General features: G+C 40.1%; 1 protein-coding gene across 12 annotated transcripts in view; it reads left to right on the top strand.

Annotated features, from left to right (window-relative positions):
• Positions 1 to 24,927, top strand: part of CSGALNACT1 (chondroitin sulfate N-acetylgalactosaminyltransferase 1) — a 394,288-nt gene that overhangs the window by 172,745 nt on the left and 196,616 nt on the right. For 8 of the 12 annotated variants that reach the window (XM_049866776.1, XM_049866769.1, XM_049866767.1 and 5 more), the window contains one exon: positions 17,320 to 17,410. The exons of 1 other annotated variant lie outside the window; for it this stretch is intronic. The gene's annotated coding sequence lies outside the window, so the exon portion shown is untranslated. Of the gene's footprint in view, positions 1 to 15,085; positions 15,218 to 15,389; positions 15,712 to 16,313; positions 17,203 to 17,319; positions 17,411 to 24,927 lie in introns of those variants that run through there. 3 more of the 12 variants (XM_049866779.1, XM_049866778.1, XM_049866773.1) reach the window with 3 other exon arrangements.

The raw sequence follows: 24,927 nt of genomic DNA, 5'->3' as shown, positions 1-24,927 counted from the left end.
TTTGACTTTTGGTTTTTCTTATAAACAGCATATAGCTGGATGTTCAGAATCTGTGTTATATTTAGGAATATTTAACCCATTCATATTTGTTGTCATAACTGATAGGTTTGATCTTTTGTCATTAAGAAAAATTTTGTGTTTCATGCTTCTTGCCATTCTCTATTGCTTTTGCTATATGGACAATATTTTTGTTTTCTTTCTAGTGATTTGAAAAACACACACCTGGTTTTTATTCTGTTGCTGCTGATTTTGTAGTTTTTAGAAATAAAATTGGTTTGACTCAAATTAGCTCTGGAGGTTAATCTAAAGGAGGGGTTTCAAAAGAAGCTCTGAATGATGACTCATTTTTGGAATAACAGTCTATCCTCCTACGTAGACTACTCTGAAGGGCAAAACTCGTTTGATTTGAAAGTATTGATATTTTTATATAAAAACAGTATCCCATATTAAGGTCAGTTTAGTGTGCATTTCTCCATCTGTTTGATCCTTCAACGGTCATTTAAAATAAAGATTACTATAAAAAAAAAAAATCTTTAGCTGCTTTCCTTTCTCTCTTATGCACTCTGCCTCCTTTGTCAGCCCCTAGTATGTCTTTAAGAGTGTAGACAACCAGCCAGTGGCCACCGAGGACAGCATGGTGTGGCAGAAATAGCTCTGATTGTTAGATTCTAGGCAAGTCATTTTTCTTATGGGCTTCAACTTCTGCACCTGTAAGTTTAAGAAAGGAAGCCCTAGTGGCACAGTGGTTAAGCGCTTGGTTGCTAACCAAAAGGTCGGCAGTTTGAATTTACCAGCTACTCCACTGGAGAAATATGTGGCAGTCTGCTTGGAAACCTTATGGGGCAGTTCTACTCTGTCCTAGGGTTGCTATGAGTCAGAATCAACTTGATGCAACCGGTTTTAAGTTTAAGAGGTTGGAACACATAATCTCTGAGGTCACGTCTAATTCCATCCTTCCGTGATTAAGTGGAGTTTATTAAGCATCTGTTTGCTTGGTTTTCATACCAGGCCCTGTATAAAATGAGAAACACAAAACCAATCTATGGTAAAACAAAGAAGAGGAAAAAAAAAAAAAAGGAAGATATTTTAAGGTTATGATTATGAGGAAGGATGATATAATGGAGGATCACAGGAAGTAGATAATCATTTGAGTTTGAGTCCTGGAATCTTATACACATTATTTAACATTTTGAGATTCAGTTTCCTTAGCAAAAATAAAGTTTGTAATACTGAGTTTATGGGGCCATCAGGGATATTGACTGAATTATAAGGCATATAAAGCACTTGACATGTAGTAGGTGATCAATAAATATTTTTAACAAGAAGCAGTAAAAGTATTAAACAAACAATTGACAAATTCAAAGAAATAAAGGTTTTACACTGTTCTTTTGAAATCATCCAAAGAGAAATAAAACCCAGTTGCTGTCAAATTGATCCTGACTCATTAGTGACTCCATGTGTTTCAGAGTAGAACAGTGCTTAATAGGGTTTTTAATGACCACGATCTTTCAGAAGCAGACTGAGGTGCCTCTAGGTGGATTTGAACCACCAACCTTTTGGTTAGTAGTGGAGAGCTTAACTGTTTGTACTAACTACCCAGGGACTCCTTAGAAAGCCCAGTGTTAAAGAGACTATGAAAAAAAAAGCTGGACTCGTATTTTGCTGGTGACATTGCAAATAAGCCATTTTTCTTTTGGAGAGCTACGTGGCAATTTACAAGAAAAGTCACAGAGCTGATTAGGGTTTTTTAACTGTTAATTCCACTTTTCAGATTATAAAGAAAAAAAAAAATTTCAGATTATAGCCTAAGGAAATTTCCCAAAAAGGAAAAACAAAATTTGTTTATTTAAAAATGCTTCACTGGTTTATAATAATGTGTATAAAAAACTAGTTGAAAGATGGTTAATTAAACTGTGTATTACAATAAAATGGAAATAGTGCTGTATTTAAAATGACAGATATATAGAATAAGGAAGTCAGGCAAAAAGTTATAGTGTGCACTTAGTGAATCCATTAATAATCAGAATGTAGAGTATATGAAGTATGAATCCAGGAAAATTGAAAGAAGTCAAAAATGAAATGGAATGCATAAAGATAGATATCCTAGGCTATAATGAGTGAAATGGACTGGTATTGGCCATTTTGAATCAGACAATCGTATAGTCTACTATGACAGGAATGACAAATTGAAGAGAAATGGTATCGCATTCATTGTCAAAATGAACATTTCAAAATATATCCTAAGTGCAATGCTGTCGGTGATAGGATAATATCCATATGCCTGCAAGGAAGACCAGTTAATACGACTATTACTCAAATTTATGCACCAATCATTAAGGACAAAGATGATGAATTGAAGATTTTTACCAATTTCTGCAGTCTGAAATTGATCAAACATGCAATCAAGATGCTTGATAGTTACTGGTGTCTGGAATGTGAAAGTTGGAAACAAAGAAGGATCAGTAGTCAAAAAATATGGCCTTGGCAACAGAATTGACGCCTGAGATTGCATGATAGAATTTTACAAAACCAACAGCTTCTTCATTGCAAATACCTTTTTCAACAACATAAACTGCGACTACACATGGGGACCTTGCTAAATGGAATACACGGGAATCAAATTGACCACATCTGTAGAAAGAGACAATGGAGAAGCTCAATATTATCAGTCAGAACAAGGCCAGGGGCTGACTGTGGAACAGACCCTCAATTGCTCCATGCAACTTTAAGTTGAGGCTGAAGAAAATTAAAACAAGTCCACAAAAGCCAAAATACAACCTTGAGTGTATCCCACCTGGATGTAGAGACCATCTCAGGAATAGATTTGATGCATTGAACACTAATGACTGAAGACCAGGTTGAGTTGAGGGGTGAATTCATACATGAAGAAAGCAAAAGGTCATTAAAAAGACTGGAAAGAAAGAAAAGACAAACCTGGATGTCAGAAGAGACTTTGAAACTTGCTTTTGAACATGGAATAGCTAAAGAGAACAGAAGAAATGATGAAGGAAAAAAGCTGGACAGACGGTTTCAGGAGGCGGCTTGTGAAGACAAAGCATTAATAATGAAATGGGCAAAGACCTTTAGAAAACCCAAAGGAAAGAACACGTTCGGCATTTCTCAAGCTGAAAGACCTGAAGAAAAAATTCAAGCCTCAAGTTGCAATATTGAAGGATTCTATGGGAAAAATATTGAACGACACAGGAAGTATCAAAAGAAGATGGAAGGAATACACAGAGTCACTGTACCAAAAAGAATTGGTCGATGTTCAGCCATTTCAGGAGGTAGCATATGATCAAGAACCAATGATACCGAAGGAAGAAGTCCAAGGTGCACTGATGGCATTGGTGAAAAACAAGGATCCAGGAATTGACAGAATACCAAATGAGATGTTTCAACAAATCAATGTAGCACTGGAGGTGCTTACTTGTTTATGCCAAGAAATCTGGAAGACGGCTACCTGACCAACAGACTGGAAGAGATCCATATTTGTGCCCATTCCAAAGGAAGGTGATCCAACGGAATGCAGAAATTGTCAAACAATATCATTAAATATCATAATCCCAAAACGACCCACTGCTGTCGAGTCATACACGAGTAAAATTTTGCTGAAGATAATTCAAAAATGGTTGCAGCAGTACATCAAGAGCGAACTGCCAGAAGTTCAAGCTGGATTTGGAAGAGGATGTGAAACTAGGGATAACAATGTTGATGTCAGATGGATCTTGGCTGAAAGCAGAGAATACCAGAAAGATATTTACCTGGATTTTATTGACTATGCAAAAGTGTTCGACTGTGTGGATCATAACAAATTATGGATAACACTGCAAAGAATGGGAATTCCAGAGCACTTAATTGTGTTTATGAAGACCCTGTACGTAGCCCAAGGGGCAGTCATTCAAACACAACACGGGGATACTGCATGGTTTAAAGTCAGGAAACGTATGTGTCAGGGTTGTATCCTTTTACCATATCTATTCAATCTGTATGCTAAGCAAATGATCCGAGAAGCTAGGCTATATGAATAAGAAGAATGTGCCATCAGGATTGGAGGAAGACTTATTAACAACCTGGGATATGCAGATGACACAACCTTGCTTGCTGAAAGCACTTATTAGTGAAGATCAAAGACTACAGCCTTCAGTATGGATTATGCCTGAACATAAAGAAAACAAAAATTCTCACAACTAGACCAATAAGCAACATCATGATAAACAGAGAAAAGTTTAAAGTTGTCAAAGATTACATTTTATTTGGATCCACCATCAACGCCTATGGAAGTGACCTGAAACCAAACCAAACCCATTGCTGTTGAGTTTACTCGGACTTATATCAACCTTGTAGGACAGAGTAGAACTGCCCCACAGGGTTTCCAAGGAGCAGTTGGTGGACTTGAACTGTTGACCTTTTGTGTTAGCAGCTGAGCTCTTAACCACTGCACCACCAGGGCTCCCCTAAGGAAGTAGCAGTCAAGAAATCAAACGATGTATTGCATTGGGCAAATCTGCTGCAAAAGATCTATTTAACGTGTTGAAAAACAAAGATGTCACTTTGAGGACTAAGGGTGCCTGGCCTAAACCATGGTATTTTCGATCGCCACATATGCATGGGAGAGCTGGACAATGAATAAGGAAGACAAAAGAAGAATTGATGCCTTTGACTTATGGTGCTGATGAAGAATATTGAATATACCATGGACTGCTCTGGCAGAACAAACAAATCTGTCTTGGAGGAAGTACAGCCAGAATGCTCCTTAGAAGTGAGGATGGTAAGACATCGTCTCATGTACTTTGGATGTGTTATCAAGAGGGGCCATTCCCTGGAGAAGGACCTTATGTTTGGTAAAGTAGAGGGTCAATGAAATAGAGGAAGATCCTCGATGAGATGGATTGTCACAGTGGCTGCAACAATGGGCTCAAGCATAGCAATGATTGTGAGGATAGCGCAGGACCCGCAGTGTTTCATTCTGCTGTACATAGGGTCGCTATGAATCAGAACTCACTCTACGGCACCCAACAACAATAACAGTGAGTGCAACCATATAAAACCTATGTCTGTGCAATGATAAAGGTTTGAATTTTGTAAATCTCTGGTTTTTTGTAGGAAAAGACTGTCTATATTTTTATTTTTGGTTTATTATGGTATCATGATTGCTAAATGAGTCAATAAAAATAAGGCAGAAATATAAATGATATATTTTGAGATAGACCAGAGCATCTATGAAAACAGACAGTGTATAAAATGTAAAATAAAAATGCAGAGCAGATATTTAAAAAAAAAAATATAGAGGTACAGGTGTAGAAAATAGGTATTATATAATCCTTGTAATTTATAAGAGTTTTCCTCACCAACACATTCTGAAAGTAGTTCTTACACTTGAGAAATGCTTTTCCCAGAATAATTTTCAATTTAGTTAAAACCTCAAAATATGGAGATGAAAATTTATGAGAGAAGTTATTCTTAAAGATAGCGAGTTCTCTGTCAGCTGCACTTTTTTCCAGCTGCTTTTCCTCCTTTCTTTTGTGATAAAGGAGAAGGCTTTATAGATGCTAGATGATTTACAATTGCCTTATTTAGTTGCTCTTACTTTTTATGTCTCCTCAAAGGGTCACAAAATCCATCCATTTAAAAAGAGAAAATGATGTGTTTTTAGTGCAAAGAGAGAATAGCCACTTCAGAGAACCAACAAGAATGGAAATAAATGGAATCTGGCCACTAGAGCCACAATATACTAAGTACTTTTGATCATCTCAGATGTCAGATGTTAGGCAGGGAAAATGGGATGGGAATGAGCTGCTGGGTGGCGGGGTGCTTCCTTTTCACCATCTGAAACCCAAATCAACTCTTGAAGTGTTTTTGAAGTGAAAAAGATTCCTGGAGTGCGCAGGAGAACATGGCGGCCCCTGGTTGAGAGTCCTTCCTTTCCTTGTTCTTGGACCTTCTCTGAGTGGTGTCCCTTGGGACAGAGGAGTCTTCGACATTTGTGGGAGGGGCCCAGGGGTTTCAGGGAATGGAGAAAGCTTTGTATCTGAAATGTGTTAGTCTCTTGGAGAATTTCTGTCCCAATTCACAAAATATAGGGAGTATTCCCCCCAGATGGACCAGCGGAATTATAGGGCTGGAACGAGCCTTAGGAAACAATTAGTCCAAATTCTTGAGTGTACCAAAGAGTAAACAGGCCCAAGTAGGAGAAATGGCTTGCCCAAGTTTATAATCATCAGTGAGGACATGGCCAAAACCAATTCTATTGATGCTTGCCGTTATTTTTCCTGGTATTTCTTGCTGCAATTCCCCCTACCCTTCCACCATCACTTTACTACTGAGCTTTTCTGCTGCTATCATGCAAAAAATTGGTCTTCAGACTTAGAAATGTAGCTGTTTAATGCAACAAGTCTCTTTAAGCCTGCGGGAGTAATGAGTCAGCAAATCTTGACATGCAGCAGATTTCTAGGATCCTGATTGTCTAGCAGAAGGAGAGAAGCTTAATTTCAAGAGCTCATCTATGGAATTAGCTGACCTCTCTGACTACATGGGTGACGCTAAGTTATTTAGTCTCTCTGAACTTTGGTTTCCCCATCAGTAAAATGGGGGATAATAATATTACCTATCCCTTAGGGTTCTTGTAAAGATTAAATGGGATAATCCATTAGATTGGGGGCCTGGTTTATAATAAGTGCTCAGTAAATGTTAGCTATTGTTATTACTGGAGTCCCACTCATTGGAGTCCCACTCATTGGAGTCCCAGGGTGGTGCAAACAGTTAGCTGAACAGTTGGAAGTTCACGTCCACCCAGACTCATCTCAGAAGAAAGTCCTGGCAATCAGCTTCAGAAAATTAGCCACTGGAGCCCTATGGAGTACAGTTGTTCTCTGACACACATTGGGTCGCTTTGAGTTGGAATTGACTCGAAGGTAGCTCGTTACTGTTATCACTATTCTGAAGGCAGTCAGATTATTTCTGTCAAAAATTATAAGGAAATGAAAATCATAGATTTTTTTGAGGGTGATTATTTAGTCACAGTGTTTGGGTGCTCAGAAAGACATTTCTGGGATCATAAGACTGCTTGAGCTCCCAGTAATCAGAACTCTTTTTCTGGTAATTTTTTATCGTATGTGTACAGTGTAGCATATCTCTTCTGTAGCTTTTCATTTAGCAACTGCCTTAATCACCCCCAAATTTAACTATGATTTTTCTTTAGATCTTATCTCTCCATTTTGTCTCTCTATTCAACGATTTTTTTGCAGCTTCATTGAGGTATAATTGATATACAATGAGCTGTACATATTTAAAAGTATACCAATTGATTAGTTTTGACATATGGCACATATAATACAGTCCTGTACATTTTAAAAGAGACCTCAAATAATTTAGCAACATAATTTTGGTCATAGTCTTGATAGTCTTGCTAATAGTATCTGAGATTATCCCCATTTATCAGAGGGAGAAATTAAGGTCAAGAAAATAAGGGTGACCTATTTCAGTAGAAGGATTAGGAATAAGAATATCTGCCTTCTCTTTTAGTCTGCTTCTGTACACACAAGCTCAGGACATATGACACATGAAACCATCACCAAAATCCAGATAATGAGCATATAAAACCAAAACCAATCCACTGCCTTCAAGTCGATTCCGACTCATAGTGACCCTATAGGACAGAGTAGAACTGCCCTATAGAGTTTCCAAGGAGCTCCTGGTGGATTTGAACCGCCGACCTTTTGGTTAGCAGCAGTAGCACTTAACCACTACACCACCAGGGTTTCCAATGAGCATATACATCACTTAAAAGTTTCCTTGTGCCTTTTGGTAATCCCTCGCTCCCACGCCTCCCTGTCTCCCACTATAGCCCCAGATAATCACTGATCTGGTAAATCCTATAGAAATGGAATCATACAGTATGAACTCTATTGGTCTGGCTTCTTTGACTCAGCATAATTATCATCCATGTTGATACGAGTACCAATAGTTCATTCCTACTTATTGCTAAGTAGTCCAATAATTTTTTCTTTGTTTACCCTGTACCCATGTCTTGCTTAACCAACCATGATTTGGAATGAAAATACATTGTAATAATTTTAACGTATTTATTGATTAAACATTTGTGTTTCCCATTCTTATTTTTCATTCCATTGTTAGCCAGCATACATAGTAAATGTGTACAGCCATTGTAGGTTCCATGAGACTGACACCCGTTTACAAGTACATATTTTGTAAATGACTTCTACAAGCAATATTACTATTTATTTATTTTAATCTTGAGATTAAAATTTTTTCCTGTCTCCCTGGTTCTCCATATAAAGCAAGCTTCCCTCCATTGGCCTAGCCCAGTGGATTGACTGAATAAATTCAGTGATAGAAATGTTTATATAAAGTTTTCATTTTTACACTGAAATATTTATTCTGTTACTGCTACAGTCTTTTTTTTTTTTTTAACCACATGGGCTGTATGATCTCAATTCCCTTGCAGCTGGAGCGTCCCATGAAGTAAACTAAAAAATTGATGCAGCAAAAGTAATACATTTGCAAGATAATGAGAGATCCTTTGGGAGGCAAGTCCAGTTTTACAGTGACTTTTTACCATCATTATAGCATCTCTCAGCTATTAACATTCCTGCATCTGGGATGGAAGTAGATAAAAATTACCATTCAAAACACCCCTTCAAGTTTGGTGAAAGATTTAATTCATGTAGCACAGTGCCACAAACCCTATGAATACTATGCCAGTGCCGGAAGTACGAAGAGTTGGCAGGGTAGAGGGTAGAATTTAGCCAGAGGGACTTGAAAAGAAGCCAGTGAAAGCAAACTTCACATTGTGCATCTCAAACTTGTGCTCTGGGCAGTTGTCCTGAGAGCTCCCTGCACCTTATAAGCCTGGGAATGCAGTTATTTAAAAATTGAGCCAGTCACGGAGATATATATACCAACCTTAAAGATGGTACAAGGGTTTTAGGAGCAAATAGATTTTTACGTAGAACAAGAGAAAATAGGTGCAATTTTTGTACTGGTAGGTTGGAGATGATCTGGTCCAAACAGGTGACTTGCCCAAGGTCACATAACTGTTTACTGGCAGAACTGAGACTAGACCTGGGACTTCTAACCTTGAACCTGTGCCTTTTCCATGTTGCTAATTCTTCGGTTTGTAAGGTGTTGGATATTTGTTCTCTTTGAGATGTGTCTAAGCATTTACCTTGGAAAATATATTGTGAAAAGAAGGGCCTTTGTACAAGCCATTATTCAATACTGTCATTTCAGAATGAGGGATATGTCATTGCTGATGTCAGATGGATCTTGGCTGAAAGCAAAGAATACCGGAAAGATGTTTACCTGGATTTTATTGACTATGTGAAAGCATTCGACTGTGTGGACCATAACAAATTATGGATAACACTGCAAAGAATGGGAATTCCAGAACACTTAATTGTGCTCATGAGGAACCTGTACATAGATCAAGAGGCAGTCATTCAAACACAACAAGGGGATAATGCGTGGTATAGAGTCAGGAAAGGTGTTTGTCAGGGTTGTATCCTTTCACCACACTTACTCAATCTGTATGCTAACAAATAATCTGAGAAGCTGGACTATAAGAATAAAAAGAATGTGATATCATGATTGGAGGAAGACTCATTAACAGCCTGGGATATGCAGGTGATACAACCTGGCTTGCTGAAAGCAAAGAGGACTTGAAGCAGTTACTGATGAAGATCAAAGACCACAGCCTTCAGTATGGATTACACCTGAACATAAAGAAAACAAAAATCCACACAACTGGACCAATAAGCAACATAATGATAAACGAAGAAAAGATTGAAATTGTGAAGGGTTTCATTTTATTTTATTTGGATCAACGCCTATGGAAGCAGCAGTCTAGAAATCAAACGATATATTCCATTGGGCAAATCTGCTGCCAAAGACCTCTCTAAAGTGTTAAAAAGCAAAGATATCTCTTTAAGGACTAAGGTACCACTTACCCAAGCCACAATATTTTCAGTAGCTTCATATGCATGCAAAAGCTGGACAACGAATAAGGAAGACCAAAGAAGAATTGATGCCTTTGAATTATGGTGTTGGCGAAGCATGGACTGCCAGAAGAATGAACAAATCTGTCTTGGGAGAAGTACAGCCAGAATGCTCCTTAGAAGGGAGGATGGTGAGACTTTGCCTCATGTATTTTGGACATGTTATCAGGAGAGACAAGTCCTCAGAGAAGGAGATCGTGCTTGGTAAAGGAGAGGGTTAGCGAAAAAGAGGAAGACCCTGGACGAGATGGATTGACACAGTGGCTGCAACAATGGGCTCAAACAGCAATGATTGTGAGGATGGCGCAGAACTTGGCGTTGTTTCGTTCTGTTGTTCATAGGGTCAGTGTGTGTCGGAACCCGTTCAGTGTGACCTAACAACAACTCTTGGTTGGGGGCTGTATGTTACAACTTTTGGGAGCCTCATCACCTTGTGGGGTTGGTTCCCTATTGCCTGGAACAGTGTATCCTTGATGACTTATTCCTCTTCATCGTTCTTGATTATTTGTTTAATGGAGGGTTGGGTTTGTCTCACTCTGCCAGCCAGCATTCATGGATAGATAAACCTGTGGTTTTCTTTGATTGTCTAATTACTCATTATCAATTGGTCTGGAAAAATTGGTATACTCAGCAAGACCATAACTTTACCTGTTACGGTAGCTTCTGTTTTCTTAGCTGCATTCCCTAGTCTTAACATCTAAGTCTAGATGCTGTCCTGCATCTTCATCACTGGTCTGTGCAGCATGTTCCCATCTCTGATACATCTTTTTAGGCACAATGAATCTTAGCTGGGGCTTGGAAGGCAACAGACAAGAGCATTCTCTCTTACTAAGAACCCCTGATTTAGTCCAACCCTTTTATTTTATAGGTATGGAAATGGAGACTCATAGAAGTTAACCTCGTGCCGTCAAGTCAATTCCAACTCATAACAACCTTATAGGACAGAGTAGAGCTGTCTCATAGGATTTCCAAGCTATAGATCTTTATGGAAGCAGACTGCCACACTTTCTCCCATGGAGTGGTTCTCCCACTTGGGTTCGAACCACCGACCTTTTGGTTAGCAGCCAAATGCTTACTTAATCACTGCACCACGCTCCTCTGTAGAACTTAGGGACTTGTCTAAAGTCTCAAAGTAACTGATTTGAGATGAAAACCCAAATCTCTTGTTCTGCACAGGATTAAGCGTAGCACATCTCCTTGAGACACCACTGTGCATGCCTCATTAGCATCTGTGGTGATATCTAGCATCAGCCGGGCTGCCACAATATCTGAAAAGGGCAGGACCAGCCAGAAGGATGTACTGGGAGAGTGCATCTAACAAAATAAACAATTGCTTGTGAGTGTGGCTGCGGCGCTGCAGACAGCGTGCTGGAAAATAGCTCTCTTTTACGGAGGTGCATCTGCCGTCAGTCTGTATCTTCACTGATTTAGAAGAAAGATCGTGTTAGTGCTTTCATGACCAGTAGCAAACAGAAGCAATCTAGTTTCTTTCCAAGAGACTAGTTATTACTCTGATCCTCTCCAGCACGAATTGTTCAGTCTTTTTTTATGCTTTAAAGGCATATTATTTGTATCTCGACTTAGCACTTGAGTCATTTTATTTTCTATCATGTTAGTGTTTTATATGTTAAATGTTGGCGTTGTGAAGATGGATCAAACAGGGAGCTCACCAATTCCCACTGGCTAGCAGGAGAGGCGCTTGATGAATCTTTAGAGCATAAAGAAAATATCATTCGACACACAGTGGCTAAGAGCTTGGCTGCTAACCAAAAGGTTGGGAGTTTGAATCTACCAGCTGCTCCTTGGAAACCCTATGAGGCAGTTCTACTCTGTCCTATGGGGTTGCTATGAGTTGGAATCGACTCCACGGCAACAGGTTTGGTTTTGTTTTTGTTTTTGGAAGTCCCACACATTTTCAAAGAGACTTCAAATAATTCAGCCATGTAATTGTGTTCATAGTGTTGATACCAGTCCCAGTTGCTGTCGAGTTGATTCCAACTCATGGTGACTCTGTATGTGTCAAAGTAGAACTTTGCTTCATAACGTTTTCAGTGGCTGATTTTTCGAAAGTAGATTGCCAGGCTTTTCTTCCTAAGTGACTCTGGGTGGACTCCAACCTCCAACCTTTCAGTGAGCAGCCAAGCATGTTAACCATTTGCACTACCCAAGGACTCCACAGTCTTGATAGTCTTGCTAAGAGTATCTGAGATTATCCCCATTTATCAGAGGGAGAAACTGAGGTCAAGAAAACTAGGGTGACTTACTTCAGTGGAAGGATTAGGAATAACAAATACCTATCTTCTCATTTAGTCTGCTTCTGTACACACAAGACCAGGACACAGAGATTTTGTTTTTCATTTTACACAACAACAGAGAAACCTTTGTCCTTGGGGAAGGAACTCATGCTTTTTAAAGTCCGTTGTGCCCTAAAACATGCCCTTTTCAGTAAAATTATTTAATGCGCAAGGAATGTGGTTGAAAGAATATAGTAACATGAAATTTGTAATGTGTAGCATCCAAGGGCACTTTATTTTTGGAAACAGATTCTTGAGAAAGATGATAATTTTATAAGTTGGCTACACAGTTTCTGACCCCGTCCCTACTCTGCCTTCCAGTACTATAACATCAGTTGGTTCATACAAATTAAAAAAAAAAAAAATTACCCTCAAGATTTAGAAATATATATATAATATTAAGAAAAATTTCACCGGGCAGCCTCAGTTGGCACTTACCTATGCAGTCTCTTGGTGGTTTTTAGTTGTTATTCAAGGCACATCGATGGTGAACGGGCCCTTTAGTCCTCTCTTCTTGTTTTTCACATTTCAGGAATCAATGTGTCTGACACACAGATGGTTTAGATGGACTGAAGAGTGAAGGATTTAGATTTATAAGGGCGAGAAAGCTCTGGAACTTAAGGTAGCTGTGGTATTGTCACAGCATTAGGCCAATGTGTTTTTGAAGCTCTTTGGAAATTAAAATGCTGGGAGCTTTCACTTACTGATTGCACATTGAATAGAATGGGCAGCATCCTAGATTGGTAAAATATTATTGTATCTCAGTGCATGTACTTATTTTTCACATTTTGACAGTTCTTTTCAGTAAATGATTTTTGGTAGTCTTCTCTTACTGTGATTAACAGCTGACTTATTTATGGTGTACTGCTAGTTAATGGATGTCAAGTTCTATTACTGTAGGGGTGGGGTGGGGCAAATTTCCCAACCTTCAGAATCCCAAATGGGAAACTTCCAAACCCAGGGGCTGCAAAATATGGGATTTTCCATGGAAGTTCTCCCAGCCACTGTTAGGCACATCTACCGTCTCTAGCCCACTTCTTTTCCTCACCAAAACTCGTGAAGCCATATAAGCGCCTCCGTAATCCTAGCTCCCTATGCCAGATTGTCAAGATCACACTGGGCATCACCTGACAGGGGAGGGTACCTCAGACCTGGACACAGTTCTTAGACAGATGTTGTTGAGATATATTTTCTGAATTGAACCAAGCAAGGTACTATATCTACTTTATGTACCAGCAATCACTTTCCTGAATTTAGCTTTTGTTTTTAGCACGTTTTATTGTCTATTTATTTGATACACGGGAAGACTTACCAAGAGTGTGTTTTTGTTGCTGTGATTTATTATGAAGGATGGGGGCTTCAGAAGATAAGGGGAGGGTTATGTTACTAAGGCCTCAATGCCAAGCTACCACTTTAATGCAGATACCTGCCTATAGCCCTTAAAAAAACAAAACAAAAATCTGTTATTTTCGAGTGGATTCCGACTCATAGCGGCCCTACAGGACAGAGCAGAACTGCCTCAGGGTGTCCAACGCTATAAATCTTTATGGAAGCAGACTGCCACAGCTTTCTCCTGTGGAGCAGCTGGTGTGTTTGAACCGCTGACCTCTCGGTTAGCAGCGGCACTCTTAACCATTGCACACAGAGGTAGCATTAAAGAACAAAAATGGGCTGCTATTCAGTCAATTCCAATATAGTCACCCTATAGGATGTAGCAGAACTGCCCCTTTGGGTTTCCAAGGAATGGCTGGTGGATTCGAACTGCCGACCATTTGGATAGCAGCTGTAGCTCTTAACCACTACGCCACCAGGGGCTCCTTATAAGCCCATATTTACTGTTAAAGAGCCACACACTGGGGCTAGTACTTGCAGGTAAGGTAATGCTGCATTGTGGAAAGGGTAAAAGGCTTGTTTTCCCTTTTATTTTTAGAGCATGAGCTTTAAAGTAGGAAAAATCCTGGCTTTTTTACCATATACCAGTTGGGCAGGTTTTTTAACATCCTTGAGCCTCATTTTCCCCATTTGTAAAATGGGGATATTAACACATATGTCCACAGCATTGTTGTGGTGATTAAATGAGCTCATACATAATGTGGAGCCCTGATGGTGCAGTGGTTAAGAGCTACAGTGAGCTATGACTGCTAACTGAAAGGTCAGCAGTTTGAATCCACCAGCTGCGCCTTGGAAACCCTGTGGGGAAGTTCTACCCTGTCCTATAGGTCTGCTATGAGTTGGAACTGACTCTATTGCAATGGGTTTGGCTTTTGGTTTTATATGTAACGCAGCTAGCACACGATGGCACGTTGTAGGCACGGAGCTGATGTTCCTTCCCTTTACTAGCAGGGGTGTGTTCCATTGAGACACCCACTCTTCTTAGCATACCTGCAGTTCACATCAGTGATTTTTCGTGATGCCTACTCCAATTCCGCCTCCATCTCTAGGGGGCTTTTGCCAGTGGTTCCAACTTCCTGTCTTTTTCCTTTTCCGTCATTAGCTTGAGATGACTCCCTTCTGGGAGAGCGTAATTGGAACTGCTAAGGAAACATGTACTTCCCAGAGTCTTGGAGCAGAGTTTTAATAAGTTCTCTCATTAGAAAAAGAGGGAGGCGCTCAGCCCTTTTGTGGCTCCTAACCTGCACTGTGGCGTTGCTACAACCAGATCTTAGGGGCCGGATGAGTGTGGATTGCTGTGTGTAGATAAAAAAACAGAATGTTTCTCTTCAATTTGCTTGATTGAGGAGTATAGATTATTCATGATCATGTGGAGGCATAAGCTGACATTCTATTTGGTCTCTGTATAAAACAAGTGTGATTTGGGATGGTAAGGATTTTTTTCTCCCTTTTTACTTAGATGGCAAAGAATATTTAAGGATGTCAATACAGACCATGCCAGTGATTCAGCCTCCAAAGGTGCCCACTGCATGCTTAAAAGACAGAAAAGAAAAATGAAGCGGTTGAGAATGTGAGCTTGGAAGCCAAATTATAAACTCACTTCAACTCTCGGCCTGCCGCAGTTCTGAAGCAACATTATTTTTTGTCAAGAATGGAAAACAACTCGGATTTGAGGCCAAGTGATTATTCCATTTTGGCAGTGCCGCCTTTCTGTCAACTGCAGTTCCATTTAGACATAGGTTAATTAGCCGGGCAGAGACGGAAATGGATTGTGAGAGCCAAGCCAAAGGAGGTGGGGTTGCAGACCCTGCTGTCAGTAGAGGGCACCACCTTGGGACCTGAAAGAATGGGTCCCAGTGAGCCGGCAGCCCGTTTTAACATTGTTGTTGTTGCTAGGTACCCTTCAGTAGATTCCGACCCATGTGACGGAGTAGAACTGCCCCCAGAGGGTTTCCTAGGCTCTAATCTTCACTGGAGCAGGCCATCAGGTCTTTCTCTCACAGAGCTGCTCGGTAGGTTCAAACCACCAACCTTGTGGCTAACAGCTGAGTGCTTAACCGTTGCGCCACCAGGGCTCCTTAGACTAGAACATTAAACCCACATTAAACTGGGGTTAAGAGTGTGGGGATACGAAATAGATTTTAAACTTTTATAGTATTATATCTTGTAATTCTACTGCCTTTGTTAATGTCAATGCATCAGAGAAAACCTTCAAACTTAGGTGAACAAGAAAGGAAAATGTGACAGGTTTTACTTACCAGAGGGCAGTCCCCATGGAGAGAGTAGGGGGCCAGCCATCTGCAGACCTGAGCAGCTTGTGCGTTAGTCTTGATGTGGCTCTGTATAAGCATTCTGGGTCCTTTTCATTCCAGCACGTGGATTGGAAACAGCAGTTTATTTATTTATTGCCATTACTTGAATCACAAATGCTTGAGAAAGAGGACTCTGCATTAATAAATTTAAAATCAGATTGACACTTCTTTAACAGGAAGGGGTAGTCTCTTTCCAGAATGTTTTCCACTCACTTTTGATCCCAAAGTATTGTGCTTGTACCTCTCTTCCTTTCTGCTTTTATCTTACTTGAAGCATCTATTTCCTCCCATTAAATTTCTCAAAGGCAGGGATGGTGTGGGGCCCATTGTTCTCCCCCTTCCCCCTCCCCCGCTGTTCCTAGCCCTGCACCTCACTCTGAATAACATGAGGGCCAGCAGCTAGCTGGGGAAGGGGCAGAGGCTGGGTGTTTCCTGCCCTATGCGGAACGTGGCAGCGGTGCCATCCAGCAGGACCCCCCCCCCCCCGCCACCACCATTGCCACCTGTGTGCTCCTTGAGAAGTGTCCCTGCTTGGGCAGCACGTAGCAAACAGCGCCAAGAGCGGCCCCAGCGCTGTCCCTGGGGCCCCCGAAGCTGCCCAGCTGCTGTCCAAGAGCAGCGGGCCGGGCTCCAGCCGTCAGGGGCGACGAGGCTGCGAGCAGATTGAAACGCTGTCGTCAGCCGGGCCTGCCGTTCTCCACAAGTCCACGCGCTGTTCCGGCTGCACACTGGGGTCTTTGATGGTGCTTCAGAAAGCGCTGGGTTTTCTTGGCTGCCTCAAACCGTTCTGAAGCTTGTGGATTCTTTCTTTCCCTCGGGGGAAAACTCATATGAGGATTTCTATTTTTTGACATTTCATTCCATGGAGTCATTTTTTTAAGTGGTGGTGCTGAACGCGCTCCTTTCAGAGGAGGGCAGCGCTTTAACTCCTGTCCCCAACCTGGGAGCCCACGTGTGCCCTGAGTGGCTGTGAAGCTTTGGAAGCAAAGGCGCGAGTTAGGAAGGCAGGACCTGGCTAAGTTGGCTTTCTGTTTGTGTGGAAGTGACTTGGCTTTGCTTTTACAGACGCATCAACGTGGCTCTCTCCCTATTTATTTTAAACCTTGGTTATGTTTTTACAAACATTTTGCATTTTATTTATTAAAATAGAGAGGGGACAATACCATCCTGCTTTTTGAGGTAATACTTCAGGTAAATTGTATTTTATATCCTAAATGATTTATACATTCAGCATTTTGTAATAACACCTGAATGTAAGACATGGAAATTTACAGGGGTTGCCTCTCTGTTTTTATTTTTGTATTTTAGATTTCTTCCAATTTCAAGGAGAGAAGCCAATATAATTTTTTACCCATCAGAGGAATGACATAACTCCATCCTGACAGTCTTATATTTCCAGGTAAGTGAGCCTGTTAATCATGAATTGTGTCAGAATGGACCTTCGCATGGTCTGACTTGTGTTCAACATTCTGGGTATGTTTTAAATGTGTTGAATTCCATTTTACTTTCAGTGGTTTGATTAGAACCAAATTATTATTTGAAGATATAAATACCTTTTCAAAGTAATACAGTTACTTGGCTGCTTTGAAACTTTCTACTCACTTTTTAAAGCCTGAAATCTATAATAAATGTGACCAACTTTCTCAGAATTTATCTCTTCTCAAAGTGGCAAGTGACTTTAAACAAGAATACCTGAAGAACTACATACTTCTTTTCAAAATATGTGCAGTTAAATAGGAACATTTGTTCTCCTGTTGGCAATTGTGACAGAATATTAAGCTTTCTAAAATATTCAACCAGGAATGAAATGGGTGCTACAAAATAATTATTTCAATCACATAATTTCAAAAATTACAGAGTGATTTTCCTGTCTTTCTTTTACTCCTTTCTTCCTTTGTTGAAACTGACACCATTTTAAGGATCTACTTGCTAGAGCTCTGAGAATAGTACCATAACGGAGTATATGGTTCATTTTAGTCTGAGAACAAATGTAAATCTGCGGAACGTTGTTTTAGTCCTGCTCTTGTAACCAGTACTTTTGAGTTTCTCTGCAAAAAGATATTTTATTACATCTGGCAAGATTAAACATTAAAAAAAAAAACCAACAAAACCGAAAAACAAGAACCGTACGGACATTATTAATGTTGAAATGCAAAAGTATGAAACGGGAAGTTGTATATAGGAATCCTGTCTTTAGCAGAAGGAGGCCTGATGGCACAGTGGTTAAAACACTTGGCTGCTAACCGAAACGTTGGTGGTTCGAACCCACCAGCCACTCCACGGAAGAAAGATGTGGCAGTCTGCTTATGTAAAGATTTATAGCCTTGGAAACCCTATGGGGCATTGTGTTCTGTCCTAGAGGGTTGCTATGACTCAGAATTCAGCTTGATGGCAGTGGGTTTGGTTTCGGTTATCTTTAGCAGAGCAAACTTTTTTTAGTTTTTCTAGAAATGATTCAACAGACATAAAAACGAATATAGGTTAGCTGCCTTCAGCATATACGTATCTTCAAGTTGCTTCCTCTACCCTCCCTCTCCATTTAGCTGATTTTGTTCATGATTTTTCATTTTTTGGTCTTTACTTTTGTTACGCTGATTAAAATAAAAGAGTGTACGTCAAAGCATTAGATATGATTTTGCATTAATAGAAAAATTAATAATAGAAAAGTGAGAACAGTCATGGTGAAAATAACACAAGCAAAAATAACTGAAGAATAATTCCTCGCGGATCCTTTTCTGAGTAGAGGTAAAATGACTAAGAAGCCTCTGTGACTCAGGGCCAACTTGAGGGGCATGTGGAATTTTTCTAATCTTAGGTCTTGTGATGTTGAATGTTTCTGAGAATGCCTTGGGTGATGCAAAAGAGAACAGCGTCATTGGAACACCACGTAGACCGTAATTATTAAAACCTTGAGATAATATTAGACAAGCATCGAAGTAAACTGCAAAATAGAGAAGCAATCTAAAGCTGATTAAGTGGGCAAATGCAAAATTAGAGGACGTTTCTGCTCGAACATTCAGCCATTAGAGTACAAGATAGGGGATGTTTGGGTGGCAGAAGAGCAGAACTGTACAGCATGAGCTAGATTTCAGTGACCGGCATGATGCTGTTTGTTGAATCCCTGTGCAGAGACAGAGGGTGTTGCCAGGGAAGCCCAGAGGCCCCCCCAGGGGAGCATTAGCTTAGAAAAGTTTCCCAGAGTCTGTTCCTTGCCTTTATAGGCTCGGAAGCTTGAAAATCCTCTGGCAGTGGACCTTTGCTGACCCCTAAGAAACAAAAATGTATATTGGGAAGAGAAGGAATGGTTTTTAATCTCACCCTGGTAGGCAGATACTCTACACCAGGGCATGAATGGTCATCATGGAATCCATGCAAGAAGAGTTAGTTATTTGATTCAAATATTGAATAGCACCAGGCTATCAAAGTTTTGCGATAGGGATGTACTGTGTCTTAAACATCTCCTTTGTAGAATGTGTTCCACCTACTATTCCTTCTCAGGGAAGCTGCTGCCAAGTTTACCCTTATCCGTAGCCTGTCATGGCTATTTCCTGCCTCGTCTTGTCCTGAAATGTGTATTTCCTGCCTCGTCCTATCTACATTTCTACACATCCTTCCCTCTTGTCAAGGACATAGGTGTGCTGCTGTCTTGTGGTGCCCCCTCTTCTCTCCTCTGACCTGTGCTCTTGGTTCTGCCCTCTCTTATCTCCTGGTCTTCTGGTCCCTCTCCTTCCCATTCCCTCCCCCAATCTCCATGAGGACTTGAAGCATCCAGATCTTTTCCTGAGTTGGTCTCCACACTCTTCTTCTGCCTGGGATACTTTCCTTCTCACTGCTCCTCAGGGAACTTCTCCTCATCCTTCAAAACTCACTTCAAAAGCAGTCCCTACTGTAAAGCATTCCTGTGGAGATCTCCAACATTTAGGACAACACCCGGCTCTCACAAGGCTCTGAATAAAAGTTTGTTAAATGGAATGAATGAGTAAGTGAGTGAATGAAAGAATGAATAGGGACGTGTGGTACCTGGAACTTGCATCCTCCTATTGTCATAACATCTTCCAGATACTTCTGTTCTGGCACTTTCCATCACATTACAATTACTGTTTGCAGGATGATCTCCTGAACTCTTTCCTGAACAGGGCACCTCTCTCCTTTTGGTGGTCTAGCTCCTAGTGTAGTGTGTGTTATTGTTGTTGTTGTGTGCCGTCAAGTGAATTTCGACTCATAGCAACCCTATATGACAGAGTAGAACTGCTCCGTAGGATTTCCTAGGCTGTAATCTTTACAGAGCAGGTCGCCAGGTCTTTTCTCCCACGGAGTGGCTGGTAGGTTCAAAACGCTGACCTTTCCGTTAGCAGCCAAGCACTTAACCATTGTGCTAATGTAGTATGTAGGGGATAGCAATTCTAGTTGCAAACACCTAAGTGTTACAAGTCCTTTGCAGTTTGACAGGGCCATGAAACAGGACTACTCAATAGCGTGTAATAAAAACTGTTTCAGGGTTTTTTTGAATGAACCAGGTGTTATAAATAAATGTTGGTAGGTGCCATTCAGTCAGTTCTGACTCATATACAATGGAATGAAACACTGCCTGGTCCTGTGCCATCCTCACAATTGTTGCTATGTTTCAGCCCATCATTGCAGCCACTGTGACAATCCATCTTGTTGAGGGTCTTCCTCTCTTTCGCTGACCCTCTACTTTACCAAGCACGATCTCCTTCTCCAGGGACTTGGACTTGTCCCTCCTAATAATATGTCCAAAGTATGTGAGGTGAAGTCTCACCATCCTTGCTTCTGAGGAGCATTCTGGCTGTAATTTTTCCAAGACAGATTTGTTCGTTCTTTTGGCAGTCCACAGTATATTCAGCATTCTTTGCCAACACCATGTTTCAAAGGCATCAGTTCTTCTTCAGTCTTCCTTATTCATTGCCCAGCTTTTGCAAGTATATGAGGCAGTTGAAAATATCATGGCTTAGGTCAGGTGCACCTTAGTCCTCAAAGTGACATCTTTGCTTTTGAACACTTTAAAGAGGTCTTTTGCAGCAGGTTTGCCCAATGTAATAAGTCGTTTGATTTCTTGACTTGTACTTCCATGGTCATTGATTGTAGACCCAAGTAAAATGAGGCCCTTGACAGCTTCAATATTTTCTCCATTTATCATGATGTTGCTTATTGGTTCAGTTGTAAAAACATATATACACATTATATAATGTAGTAACTTGGCAAGTTACTCATATTTGAAAACCCAGAGAATTAACAAGAGCAGTTTTTACTTTATAAAGTGGACTTCTTTTGGACATGCTTTAGACTTCTAAATATTTTCATTTAATAGAATGAGGTATGACATAAAGCCTGTAAGCTTTTAATGAGTGTCAGCTTTTACCTACTTCTACATTTTAATTTACACTCCGGAGCCACAGTTTCATTTCAGCAGACTGAGGCAGCTCCAGGCAGGGGCCAGGAGATGCACTCTGGCACCAGAATGGATATCCAGTGATGGGCGCCTTCTAGAGGGCTTTCATTTCTTCCTATTGATTGATACTTAATTATACCTTATTTCTTGTTTTTTCCTCTTATGTTTTAGGACTCTGCTTATTGGGTTCTCTTTTCATTGAGTTAGTTTCTTATCTCCAAGCCCCAGCTACAGCTACTCACCTCTGTATCTCATACCCTGTCTGCAGCGCCTCCTTCCTCTTTCCCCTCCTGACTCCTGTTCCTTCTCTGAGGCTTAGCTCAGGGGAGCCTTTCCTGACCCTCAGCTTGGGGTGGGGCTGGGCCTTTGTATGACAATCCCTCTCACCTCATCCCCCCATTGTTTATTTATCTGTTATGTGTTTGTCCTTAGACCCTCATTGCTCTCAAAGGAGGTGCTGTCTGCATGTTTGCATCAAGCGTATGTTCTATTCGTTCACATTCATATTTATAAGCAAATGTTGGAATGAATTTCTGGTATGCGAAAACTCTCATTAGAACCAGACATTGTCGGTATTTTCATTGCCTCAGCAGTTGATGGCGTACCAGCCTTTCCCCGGTCTCCTTTCTTTTTAACTTTTGTATTTTCTGAATATGAGGAATTTGAATCCAGGCAGTCTGACTCCAGCAGCTGTGCCCACTTAGTTAAATAATTTTTTTTTAAAGTAAGTCAAAGTCTTTGCTTTAAAAGTGATAATAACCTTTTTTTTTTATTGTGATAAATATATATGTAACAAAGCATTTGCCATTTCAAAATTCTTCATGTATACAATTTGGTGACGCTAGCTGTGATCATGTTGGGTAAGCATCACAGGAGAATTACCTTTTTTACAGTTGTAAAAATATACATAACACAACATTTGCCAATTTAATGTTTTTCACGTGTACAATTTAGTGACATCAATTGCATTGATCATGTTGTGCTACCATCACCAAGCTCTGTTGCCACATATTCCATCACCATAAACAGAAACTCAGTGCCTCCTGAACAATGACTCCCCCTCTCACCCTCCCTCCCACCAGTGGTAACTACTAATAAACTTTGGTCTCTGTACACTTGCCTATTCTAGATATTTTATATGGGTCATATCATACAATATTTGTCCCGTTGTGATGGACTGACTCAGCGTAATGTTTTCAAGGTTCATCCATGTTGTAGCATTTATTAGGACTTCATTTCTTTTTATGTCTGATAATATTCCATTGTATGTATACACCACATTTAGTGTATCCGTTCGTCTTTTGATGGGCATTTTGGTTGTTTCCACCTTTTGGCGATCGTGAATAGTGCTGCAGTGAACCTTGGTATATGTATCTGTTTGCGTTGCTGCTTTCAAATCTCTCAGGTATATGCCTAGGAGTGGAACTGTTGGGTCATGAGTTTAACTTTTTGAGAAATCCTCAAACTCTTTTCCACAGTGGTTGTGGCATTTTACATTCCTACCAGCAGTGGATAAAAGATTCCAATTTCTCCACATCCTCTTCAACATTTGTTTTAATCTTGGCCATCCTAGTGGAGGTGAAGTGGATTCTCGTTGTGGTTTTGATTTGTATCTCCGTTCTACTCTGTCCTGTAGGGTCACTGTGAGTGAGAATCGACTCGACGGCACTGGGTTTTTTTTTTTGATGGCTAATAGGAAACCCAAACCCTGATGGCATAGTGGTTACATGCTACGGCTAGCCAAAGGTAGGTAGTTCAAATCCACCAGGCACTCCTTGGAAACCCCATGGGGCAGTTCTGCTCTGCCCTCTAGGGTCGCTATGAGTTGGAATCGACCTGATGGCAACATGCTTCGTTTGGTTTTAATGGCTAATGATGTTGAACATGTTTTTATGTGCTTGTTGGCTGTTTTTTCTTCCTTGGTGAAATATCTATTCATATCCTTTGCCCATTTTTTTTTTAAATTGGGTTGTTGGTCTTTTGTTGTTAAGTTGTAGGAGTTAATTATTTATGTATTCTGAATATGAAACCCTTATCCATTATGTGGTTCTCAAAATTTTCCTCCCAGTTTGTAGATTGTCTTTTCACTTTTAAAGTCCTCTGTGGAACAAAAGTTTTTTATTTTGACGAAGTCCAATTTATCTGTGTTGTCTTTTGTTGCTAGTGCTTTTGTTGTCAGATCTAAGAATCCATTGTTAAAAGCTAGGTCCTGGAGCAATACCCCTATATTTTCTTTGAGGAGTTTTATGGTTTTAGTTCTTACATTTAGGTCCTTGATCCGTTTTGAGCTAACTTTTGTGTATGGTGTGAAGCTTCAGTCCAGCTTCATTCTTTCGTATGTGGATATCCAGTTGTCCTAGCATCAATTATTAAAGAGGCTATTCTTTCTCCACTGCATGGACTTAGCAACCTTGTCAAAAATCAGTTGACTGTAGGTGTATGGGTTTTATAATTTTCATTGTATAAATCCTTCACATCCCTGGTTAAAATTATTCCTAGATATTTTATTCTCTGAGATGCTATTGCAAATTGTTTTCTTAGTTTGTTCATTGCTGGTGTATAGAAACCCAAAAGATTTTTATGTATTGACGTTGTACCCTGCAACTTTGCTGAGTTCCTTTATTAGCTCTAGAAGCTTTCCTGTGGATTCTTTAGGATTATATATGTAGGATCATGTCTTCTGTGAACAGGGGTAGTTTTACTTCTTCCCTCCCGATATGGGTACCTTCTATTTCTTTTTCTTGCCTTATTACTCTGGCTAAGACTTCTAGTACAATATTGAATAGCAGTGGTGAGACTGTACATTATACAGATAATTATCTTTTAAAAGTTAAAAAAAAATCCATGGAATTTCTTCAATTATGAGATTTTACCTTCCAAGTCAGTTACCTGAAGTCAGTTCCTATAACTTTTCTTGTACTGAGAAGTCCAAAGAGATCCTCGGTATTGATCCTATCAAAAAAAAAAAAAAAAAAAATTTTTATTCCCTTTACTAGCTGTGTGACCTGGGAAAAGTTAATTAGTGTCTCTGATCTTGAGCTACCTCATCTCCTTTTTGCCATGCTTATTTATCACTTTTTAAGTATATTATTATTATGAGTTTTTTTATGTTTCTTTTGCACAGATTTTAAATCACTTTTGATTAAAAAAAATGAATTATGCAGTAAAAAAACATTTATGGTGGTAAAATCCTTGGAATTTAATGGTGGCACAACAGTTAAGTGCTTGGTTGCTAACCAAAAGGTTAGTGGTTAGAATCCACCCAGTGGTTCTGTGGATGAAAGACCTGGTGATCTGCTTTCATGATTACAGCCAAGAAAACCTTATGGGGCAGTTCTGCCCTGTCACATGGGGTCACTGTGAGTCGTCATCAACTCGATGGCACCCAAAAACAAAAATACCTCTTGCCTATATTTACAGTTAAAATCTGATTCACAATTACTGACTTCCTCAATTGTTTTTCTTCAACAAATATTTTAGGAGCCTATTGCTCATCCAGAAATACT

This window comes from Elephas maximus, chromosome 22, assembly GCF_024166365.1.
Source record: "Elephas maximus indicus isolate mEleMax1 chromosome 22, mEleMax1 primary haplotype, whole genome shotgun sequence".
NCBI classification, from domain to species: domain Eukaryota; kingdom Metazoa; phylum Chordata; class Mammalia; order Proboscidea; family Elephantidae; genus Elephas; species Elephas maximus.
The sequence above is the reverse complement of the archived record's forward strand: the minus strand, read 5'-3'. Positions and strand labels throughout refer to the sequence as shown.